The sequence below is a fragment of the Impatiens glandulifera genome, chromosome 3 (genome assembly GCF_907164915.1).
Source record: "Impatiens glandulifera chromosome 3, dImpGla2.1, whole genome shotgun sequence".
In the NCBI taxonomy this organism is placed as follows: domain Eukaryota; kingdom Viridiplantae; phylum Streptophyta; class Magnoliopsida; order Ericales; family Balsaminaceae; genus Impatiens; species Impatiens glandulifera.
The window spans coordinates 51,432,942-51,443,958 of NC_061864.1; positions in this window are offsets into that span (position 1 = coordinate 51,432,942).

Below are 11,017 nucleotides of genomic sequence, written 5' to 3' on the forward strand. Positions count from 1 at the left end.
ATATGTACTTTATGTATTATTCTTAATATTATGATTATATTGTTTAATTATGTTTGAAAATTCTAAACACTTAAAAAAAAACAATTATTATTATTTTTTTGATAATTTTTAATAGTGTGATGCTAATAAAAAAAATATATACTTGTGTTTATATAGGATAGGGTTTATAATATGTATTTTGATGGGTAATCAATATTTTTTCCTTAAACTTTGTATTAAATATTAGATTGTTTCTTAAAATATAAATTATCTCATTTTACAATTTGTAAAAAAATTAAAAATTTTTAAAAAGAGGTCATAAGACAGACGACCTCTCAGAAAAAAAATAAAAATATGGAATACATTTTTCATAACTTTAAAGGTTAACACCATCGTTAAATATATTATTTATTTTAATTTTAAGTTTTTTTAATTATATTAATTAGATATTTTATTTTTTTCATTTTAAATTTCTATTTAATAATATATATTTAAATAATATAATTACTTTTTTTAAAATAATATTAATAATTATTAATAAATTTGTTAATATTGATAATAATTAAAAAAAAAATTGTGTACATATTGTCACGGCCCACTTGTCTTCCTAACCCAAGAGGCTTAATCTTTCATGAAGGCCCAACACAAGGAACCTTCTAGAAGCCTTGTAAGAAAGAATGTCATGTTCTACATTAATGGGTCATTTAATGTAGTGGTTGGTTGGTAAACTATGAAGGTGGTAGTTGGGTAGTAAGTCATCAATGTAGTAGTTGGATAGTACACAATTAATGGGGTAGTTGAATGTTATGTAATTAATGCAGTAGGTGGGGATAACCCTATAAATACCTTTGAGGTATTCCTTTGTAAAGTACCAAGTATTCAAGTGAGATAATATTAATATTCTTTGTAAGAGTTTACTCTCTCTCTAGAATTCTTGTGTCAATTCTATTAAACGTCGAGTGTTGCGTCGAGAAAGGCTGACTAGTTACTCGTTCTTGCGAAGATCATAACTAGTGCCGCACGGATCGTCAGTGGAAAGACTGAGCCCGTGACAATTGGTATCAGAGCCAAAATGACGAAGAGATCGGATGAAAGTTCAAAGGTCGTGGATGAAGTAGAGAATCTTCCCCACAGGACCGGAGAAGATGGTAGGATCTCCCGCAAAGTTCAAACGGGAGGATCCAAAGCTACCAAAGAAAGAGAGAGATCAAGGGATGCTATTGTTGACATTATCGCCAGGCTGGAGAAGGTAGAACTCACTATGGCGTACGGACAAGATAATGCCGGGGACCTAGAGGAACGCATTGCCGAGCTCGAGAAAGAGAGAGACGAGCTCCGAGAAGGAATGCAAGGTGCCTTGAACGAGGTCTTGTCCAAATGTCAAGAGCAAACTCAGATCATGGAGCAAACCCTACTTGGCGAAATCAGTACCTTGACCGAGAAACTCGAGGTCATGTCATCTAAATTACAAGCCACTGAAGAGAATGTGGCGTTACTCAAGAAGGCGGTTGCGCAAGAGTGCGGACATGCGCCTGTAGGAATCCCAAATCCGTCAAGGATAGATGTTCCAAGGCCTAAAGCGTATTTAGGCGAGAGGAATGCGAAGGAGATTGATAACTTTTTATGGGGTCTGGATCAGTACTTCAAAGCTCTCGGCCTGGTAGAAGAGGCGAGGAAGATAGATACTGCCACGACATACTTAGAAGACACCGCAATGTTGTGGTGGAGGCGAAGGAGTAGCGACATAGAAAGAGGTACGTGTTCTATTAACACTTGGACGGAATTCAAGGAAGAACTCAAGAAGCAGTTTTATCCTGAAAATGCTATTCGAGAGGCAAGAGCCAAGTTGCGGCGACTCTCACAAAGGGGGAGTATCAAGGAGTATGTCAAGGAGTTCATCGCTACTCTCCTTGAGATCCCTAACTACTCAGACGACGAAGCCTTGTTTGCTTTCACAGATGGTCTACAAATGTGGGCAAAGCTTGAGTTGGAACGGCGTGGTGTCCAAGATCTAAACACCGCGATCGCTGTTGCTGAATCTCTTGTCGAAATGAGAAGACAAGAGAAACCAAAGTCGACTTATGAGAGGAATGACGAGGGGGAAAATGGTGGAGACCATTTTTACAGCAATGAAGACCCAACTAAGAGGACGAAGCCCAATGGTAGAGGAGATCGGGACGAGAAACGTGGAGAGAGACCCCGGATAAAATGTTTCTTTTGTGAAGGGCCGCATAAAGCAAGAGAGTGCCCTATGAAGAACAAACTATGCGCTTTAATGGAGGAGCAAGAAGGTCTTCACGATGAAGCTCGATTGGGGTCGTTAAATCTCCTTAGTGCCGTTAAAGCAAAGTTTGAAGGGCCAAAGACCGCGAAGAAAGGACGATTATTCGTGGAAACAAAAGTAAAAAGCCATATGGTTAAAGCTTTGTTGGATACTGGAGCCAACAATAACTTTCTAGAGGTAAAAGAGGCGGAAAGACTAGGGATTAGGTACACCAAAGAAAAGGGGTGGCTTAAAGCAGTCAACTCGGCACCAAGTGCAACTTATGGAGTTGCTCGTAATGTAAAAGTCAACTTGGGGGAGTGGACTGGCCTTCTGGATTTCTCCATTATTGACATGGACGACTACAAAATGGTTCTTGGAATAGAGTTCCTAGACAAGGTAAATGCATTTATACTCCCTTCTGCTAATGCTATGTACATTCTAGAGCAAGGCAATACTTGCACAATACATTTAACACGAGAAGGCAAGAGAGAAACTAGGCACCTCTCTGCCATGCACCTCTCAAAAGGTGTAAAGGAGGACTATTCATCATCTTTTGTTACTTTGAAAGAAGATGAGAAAACTGTGGTCCAAGAGAAGACACCTCCGGAAGTTACAACTGTCCTAGAGAAAGTTCAGGATGTAATGCCCGCCGAATTTCCAAAGAAACTCCACCATGAGAGAGAGGTGGACCATAGAGAAGAGTTAGTCAATGATACTAAACTATCGGCGACAATATTTTATCGCATTGAATCTCCCAAATTGGAGGGATTGAAGAAACAACCGGAGGAGTTGCTCTTCAAGAAAGGGAAGTGCGAAATTGACAAGACCGCCAAGAGAATGAAGAAATGGGAGGACAAGAAGAGAAGACACTTGGAGTTCGGAGGAAACCGAGTGGTAGTAAAACTTCTCCTCCATCAAGAGAGACGATTTTCCGAAATTCACAAGGGGTCTGTGAGGCGATACGAAGGCCCTTTCTTAAAGAAGAAACGGGTTAGAAAGCTAACATATCGCTCAAAACTTTTGTCGCATTTGGAGACATCATTTAGACCTACAAAGAGGATGCGACGAGGACGTCGCCGGAATGAGTGGGGGAGAATGTCACGGCCCACTTGTCTTCCTAACCCAAGAGGCTTAATCTTTCATGAAGGCCCAACACAAGGAACCTTCTAGAAGCCTTGTAAGAAAGAATGTCATGTTCTACATTAATGGGTCATTTAATGTAGTGGTTGGTTGGTAAACTATGAAGGTGGTAGTTGGGTAGTAAGTCATCAATGTAGTAGTTGGATAGTACACAATTAATGGGGTAGTTGAATGTTATGTAATTAATGCAGTAGGTGGGGATAACCCTATAAATACCTTTGAGGTATTCCTTTGTAAAGTACCAAGTATTCAAGTGAGATAATATTAATATTCTTTGTAAGAGTTTACTCTCTCTCTAGAATTCTTGTGTCAATTCTATTAAACGTCGAGTGTTGCGTCGAGAAAGGCTGACTAGTTACTCGTTCTTGCGAAGATCATAACTAGTGCCGCACGGATCGTCAGTGGAAAGACTGAGCCCGTGACAATATGCATGTGATAAGTTTATGAAAAAATGTGATAAAAAAGAAAGAGTCATATATGTTTCATGAAATCCAATTAATTTTAATTTTTTTTCTTAGTGATTTATTAGATGTTTTTGTTCGTGTTTTTTTGCTTGTGAAATATGTAAAATAGTTTTTCTTTCGTAATTATATATGTATATATATATATTCAATAATATTATTAATATTGGAGTTAGACAACTTTGTCGTGTCTCGACATTGCACGATATCATACCACGACACGATAAGTTAAATATATAAACATTCATATGTCTAAACATCCATGCAAGTGTTATGGATATGTACTACAACTATATTTATGTTTTGAACATTGTCATATACTTTTTTTTTTTTATCAATTTGTGTTAGAGTTTGTGGCCCGAATTCTTGTTGGGTCAGCGAGCTTTGCCTGCACTATATGGACCTGTAGTCTTGATGGGTTTGCCCCTTTTAATTTACATCATATTCTAGGGTTAGACAATATATAGAGATTGCGGCCGTCTTTTCTTTTTCGAACAGTTTTACGTTGTCCACCAAAAATCTGTACAATCTTCGTTATAGTGAAATCTTCTCTTCTGCCCGTGGTTTTTCACCCGTAAAGGGTTTTCCACGTAATCTTGGTGTTCGTTCTTCTTTATCGCTTTTATCCTCGTTTATTGTGGTTTAGATTCTAACAAATTGGTATCAGAACAAATTTGTTTGTTTTATTTTTTGGTCATGACCACGATGAAATACGACATTCCGCTGCTGGATCGTAACACCAGATTTGCGTTATGGCAAATGAAGATGCGAGCTATTTTGGAACAGATGGATCTGGAAGATGCGCTATATGGCGCTGACAAGATGTCGTCTTCGTGGACTGATGAAGAGAAGCAACGAGCAGATCGTAAGGCTATATCGCAGATTTATCTGCATCTGTCGAATCAGATTCTTCAAGACTGTTTGAAGGAAAAAACAGCTGCTGCACTCTAGCTAAGATTGGAGCAATTATGCATGACGAAAACGCTGACTAACAAGCTACACTTGAAGCAACGCTTGTATTCCCAACGTATGTCTGACGGTACGTCTTTAGAAAATCACTTAACTGTTTTTAAAAAAATAGTCTCTGATTTGGAATCTATGGAGGTTAAGTACGATGAAGAAGATTTAGGGCTCATATTATTGTGTTCACTACCTCCTTCGTATGCTAATTTTAGAGATACCATTCTCTATAGTCGTGAGACTTTGACTCTGGATGAGGTTTATGATGCACTCTTCTCGAAAGAGAAGATGCATAAACTTGTTGGTTCAGATAATATGGCTGAAGGCCTTGTTGCACGAGGCAGACATCAGGAGAGGTATTCTAGCAGCAATAACCGTGGCAGGTCAAAATCCAAGAACAGAGATAAGACGTGTAGGTACTGCAAGAAGAAAGGTCATATCGTTGTTGAGTGTTATAAGTTACAGAATAAAAATAAGAGGGCTGGTGAGGATCATAAGAGCAATCAACCAGAGAAATATGGCGAAGCTGATGTTGCTGAAAAGTACAATGATGGAGAACTCCTCGTTACGTCTGATATTGATTCGAAACAGAGCGACGAATGGATTCTTGATTCTGGATGCACGTTTCATATGTGTCCTAATCGGGACTGGTTCTCTACATATGAAGTGATCTCTAGAGGTACCGTTGTGATGGGTAATAATGCATCTTGCAGAATTGCTGGTATTGGTACAGTTAGAGTTAAAATGTTTGATGGCACTATTCGAACACTTGGTGATGTAAGGCACGTTCCTGACATGAAGAGAAATCTGATCTCATTGAGTATTCTTGATTCTAAAGGGTACAAATACACTGTTGAAGGTGGAGTTGTGAAGGTCAGCAAGGGGTCTCTTGTTGTAATGAAGGGACTCAAGAAAACTGTCAATTTATATGTTCTGCAAGGCTCTACGATTACAGGTGATGTTGTTGTTGCTAGTTCGTCTTTGTCTGATTCCGATGTTACAAGATTATGGCACATGCGTCTAGGTCACATGAGTGAGAATGGCATGGTCGAATTGAACAAGAGAGGGCTTCTTGATGTGCAGGGTATTACGAAGCTGAAGTTTTGTGAACACTGCGTTTTTGGTAAGCAGAAAAGAGTTAGGTTCTCGGCTGGTATTCATAATACGAGGGGGACTCTAGACTACATTCATTCTGATTTGTGGGGGCCTTCTAGAGTACCATCTAAAGGTGGTGCGTTCTATATGTTGACTATTATAGATGATTTCTCCAGGAAGATTTGGGCATTCTTTTTGAAACAAAAGAGTGACGTGTTTTCTACCTTTAAAGAGTGGAAGTTAATGATTGAGAAGCAGACAGGGAGGCAAGTGAAGCATCTCCGAACTGATAATGGTTTGGAGTTTTGTTCTAATGAGTTTAATACTTTATGTAGAACTGAAGGTATTGTGAGGCATCATACAGTTCGACATAATCCTCAACAGAATGGAGTTGCAGAGAGGATGAATAGGACTTTGATGGAGAAGGTGCGTTGTATGCGCCTTAATGCTGGGCTACCGATGTCGTTTTGGGCTGAGACCGCTGCGTATGCATGTCATCTCGTTAATCGCTCTCCTTCGACTGCTATTGATAAGAAAACTCCACAAGAGGTATGGACTGGTTCTCCTGCTAGTTATTCTGATTTAAAAAATTTCGGATGTCCTGCGTATGCTCATGTGGATAATGGGAAGTTAGAGCCTCGTTCGGTGAAGTGTGTGTTCATAGGGTTTAAGCAAGGTGTGAAGGGATACAAGTTGTGGTGTCCTGAGACTAGTAAAGTCGTCATCAGTAGAGATGTTGTTTTTGATGAGACTAACATGCTTCAGGGGTCTCCGTCTTCAACTCCCTCCGAGGGAAATCAACATAAGTCAAGTATTGAGGTGGAACTTGAGATTGGGTTGAAACCTACACCAGAGCAAACTCCAGAGTCTATTCCAGTTTCTATGGATGGTGCTAGCTCCTCAGAAGCACCTCCGCAACATTCAATTGCTAAAAATAGGCCTCGTAGAGAAATTAGACGCCCTCAGAGATATGCAGAGGCTGATTTAGTTGCGTATGCATTAAATGTGGCTGAAGAGATTGATTCAGAAGAAGAACCTGCGACATATTTAGAGGCGATTACCTGCGAAAACTCTGGTATGTGGATGATCGCTATGCAGGAAGAGATAGAATCGCTTCACAAGAACGCTACATGGGATCTAGTGAAGTTACCAAAGAGCAAGAAGGCTGTTCGCTGCAAATGGGTGCATAAGAGAAAGGAAGGTACGATGGGAGTTGAAGAAGCCAGGTATAAAGCCAGGCTTGTTGCAAAAGGATATAGTCAAACTCCAGGTGTTGATTTTACTGATGTATTTTCTCCAGTTGTGAAACATAGTTTTATTCGGGCTTTACTAGGTATTGTGGCATTCCACGATCTTGAGCTTGAGCATTTAGATGTAAAAACTGCATTCTTACACGGAGAACTTGAGGAAGACATCTACATGCAGCAACCAGAGGGATTCGTAGCCTTAGGAAAGGAGGACTACGTATGTCAACTGAAAAAGTCTCTTTATGGTTTGAAACAGTCACCAAGACAGTGGTACAAGAGATTTGATACATTTATGACCACTCATGATTTCAGGAGGAGCAATTACGATAGTTGTGTCTACTTTAAAGTATGTGATGATGGGTCGTTCGTTTACCTATTGTTGTATGTTGACGATATGCTAATTGCTGCTAAAGATCAGAGAGAGGTCAGAAAGGTGAAAGCACAGTTGAGTAACGAGTTTGAGATGAAAGATTTAGGTGCAGCAAAGAAGATGCTTGGAATGAAGATTCTTAGAGATCGACCGGCTGGTAAATTGTACATAAGTCAAAAGAGGTACATCGAGAAAGTCCTTAGTAGGTTTAACATGCAAAGTGCCAAGCCGGTAAGTACTCCATTAGCTGCTCATTTTAGACTTTCGTCTTCTTTGTCACCACAGTCAGATATTGATGATGATTATATGTCGCGAGTGCCATACTCTAGTGCTGTTGGCTCCCTTATATATGCTATGGTTTGTTCACGACCTGACTTAGCATATGCAGTTAGTGTTGTTAGTAGATATATGGCAAACCCTGGTAAGGAACATTGGAAAGCAGTTCAGTGGATTCTCAGATACTTATGTGGTTCTACTGATGTTTGTTTACAGTTTGGGAAAAGTAGAGATGGAGTTGTCGGTTACGTTGATTCAGATTACGCTGGAGATCTTGATAAGAGAAGATCATTGTCTGGTTATATTTTTTGTGTTGGTGGTTGCGCTATTAGTTGGAAGGCTATGTTGCAAGCTACAGTTGCTTTGTCTACTACAGAGGAAGAGTACATGGCGATTACAGAAGCTTGCAAAGAAGCAATTTGGATGAAAGGCTTGTTTGGCGAACTTAGTGATGATTTGCAGATTTCTACAATCTTTTGTGATAGCCAAAGTGCTATTTTTCTGACAAAGGATCAGATGTTTCACGAGAGGACTAAGCACATTGATGTACGATATCATTTTGTGCGTGATGTGATTGCTCGTGGTGATATTGTTGTGAGCAAGGTGAGTACACACAATAATCCTGCAGATATGATGACCAAGTCACTTCCTATTACTAAGTTTGAGTATTGCTTGAACCTGGTTGGTCTTCATTGCTGAGTTATGCCCTTAGGGGCTTTGGTGGAAGAGGTTTGATTTTGTGGTTATGCTATCAAAGATTGGAATTCGTTTCAAGGTGGAGATTGTTAGAGTTTGTGGCCCGAATTCTTGTTGGGTCAGCGGGCTTTGCCCGCACTATATGGACCTGTAGTCTTAATGGGTTTGCCCCTTTTAATTTACATCATATTCTAGGGTTAGACAATATATAGATATTGCGGCCGTCTTTTCTTTTTTGAACAGTTTTACGTTGTCCACCAAAAATCTGTACAATCTTCGTTATAGTGAACACTAGTAAAAAAAGGACCTTTAGCGACGGTTTTTCCCGAAGGTTTTGTAAACCTCTCCTAAATACTCCCGAGAGGAACAAATCCTTCGGGATTAAAAATAGATTCCGAGTGGGGTTTAAAACCTTCGGGTTTATTCATTATTACCGAAAGTTCAACAAAGAACTTTCGGTTTTTACCTTCCCAAAAAACCCAAAAAATTCTAAGTGTTGGATGTGGGTTAATTGCGAAGGTTTTTGTCAAAACCTTCGGTTTTGAAATCCCTTGGTTTTTTAATTACGAAGGTTATTCAAAGAACCTTCGGTTTTGCCTTTTTTGAAAATTTAATTTCCGAAAGTTTTAAAAAGAACCTTCGGTTTTGCTCATGAAAAAAAAATTCTAATTTTTGAAATTGTTTTTTCCGAAGGTTTTTTAATAAACCCTCGGTTTTGACTAATATCAAAACCGAAAGTTTTATGAAAACCTTCGGCCTCAACCTCTATAAATACAAACCCTAACCCTTCTTTTTTTATTCCACTCATCTCTCCTTTCTCTCTCTTCCGCCGCCGCCTCCTGCCTCCTCCAAGCCGCGGGTTCTTTTCCTCTCTTCAGGTAATTATTTGTTTGATTTGGTTTTTTTTGTTTTGTTTATTGTAAGATTTAGATTTCTTAAGTTTATATTGTATATATTATAGATCTAGATTTATGTTAGTTTACGTTTTTTTGTTTGATTAATATATATATATATACATATATCTGAAATGCATTTAGGATATGGGTGATTCGACGACATGGAAGAGACTTCGGGGTACACCGGAGAAACTGCATCTGTGTTACCAGAATCTGATAACACAATCAGAAATTGCGGCACGTGAGGAAGATGTCAGAAAGATGACGCTGGAAATGGAACAAATTCGATTAAGGGATGCCGAAAGAGGTCGTTTGCTCAGTGACATTAAAGCGGACCGGGCCGAAATGTCTCAGATATTAGAGAATCTCGAACAGGAACTTGTCTTGTTGAGGAGTCGACTGAATCAACCACCCCCTCCTTCCACCCCATCTAATAATTAATTTCTAAATTTATTATGGATTTATTATGGGTTTATGACAATTAATATTTAATTTTATGCGTTATATTTTAATATTTATGAATTATTGTTATTATGTTTGTTTGGTTTGGTTTAATATGTTTTAAATAATTATGTTTTGTTGACTTTTCACCTTTTTTTTAAAAAAAAAAACCGCATCGCCAAAACCAAGGGTTTATTTGAAAACCTTCGGTTTTGACCAATTTTTTTTAAAATATTGAGGTAAAAACCGAAGGTTTTCAAATAAACCCTCGGTTTTGACCTTACATAAAAAAAATCAGATTTTTTTCTAAGTATGGGGAAGGGTAAAAACCGAAGGTTTTCAATTAAACCCTCGGTTTTGACCTTACATTTAAAAAATCAGATTTTTTTCTATGTATGGGGAAGGGTAAAAACCGAAGGTTTTCAAGTAAACCTTCGGTTTTGACCTTACATTTAAAAAATCAGATTTTTTTCTAAGTATGGGGAAGGGTAAAAACCGAAGGTTTTCAAATAAACCTTCAGTTTTGACCTAGCATTAAAAAAATCAGATTTTTTTCTAAGTATGGGGAAGGGTAAAAACCGAAGGTTTTCAAGTAAACCTTCGGTTTTGACCTAGCATTAAAAAAATCAGAAGGGTAAAAACCGAAGGTTTTCAAATAAACCTTCGGTTTGGACCTAGCATTAAAAAAATCAGATTTTTTTCTAAGTATGGGGAAGGGTAAAAACCGAAGGTTTTCAAATAAACCCTCGGTTTTGACCTAGCATTAAAAAAATCAGATTTTTTTTTAAGTATGGGGAATGGTAAAAACCGAAGGTTTTCAAGTAAACCTTCGGTTTTGACCTAGCATTAAAAAAATCAGAAGGGTAAAAACCGAAGGTTTTCAAATAAACCCTCGGTTTTGACCTTACATTTAAAAAATCAGATTTTTTTCTAAGTATGGGGAAGGGTAAAAACCGAAGGTTTTCAAGTAAACCTTCGGTTTTGACCTTACATTTAAAAAATCAGATTTTTTTCTAAGTATGGGGAAGGGTAAAAACCGAAGGTTTTCAAATAAACCTTCGGTTTTGACCTAGCATTAAAAAAATCAGATTTTTTTCTAAGTATGGGGAAGGGTAAAAACCGAAGGTTTTCAAGTAAACCTTCGGTTTTGACCTAGCATTAAAAAAATCAGAAGGGTAAAAACCGAAGGT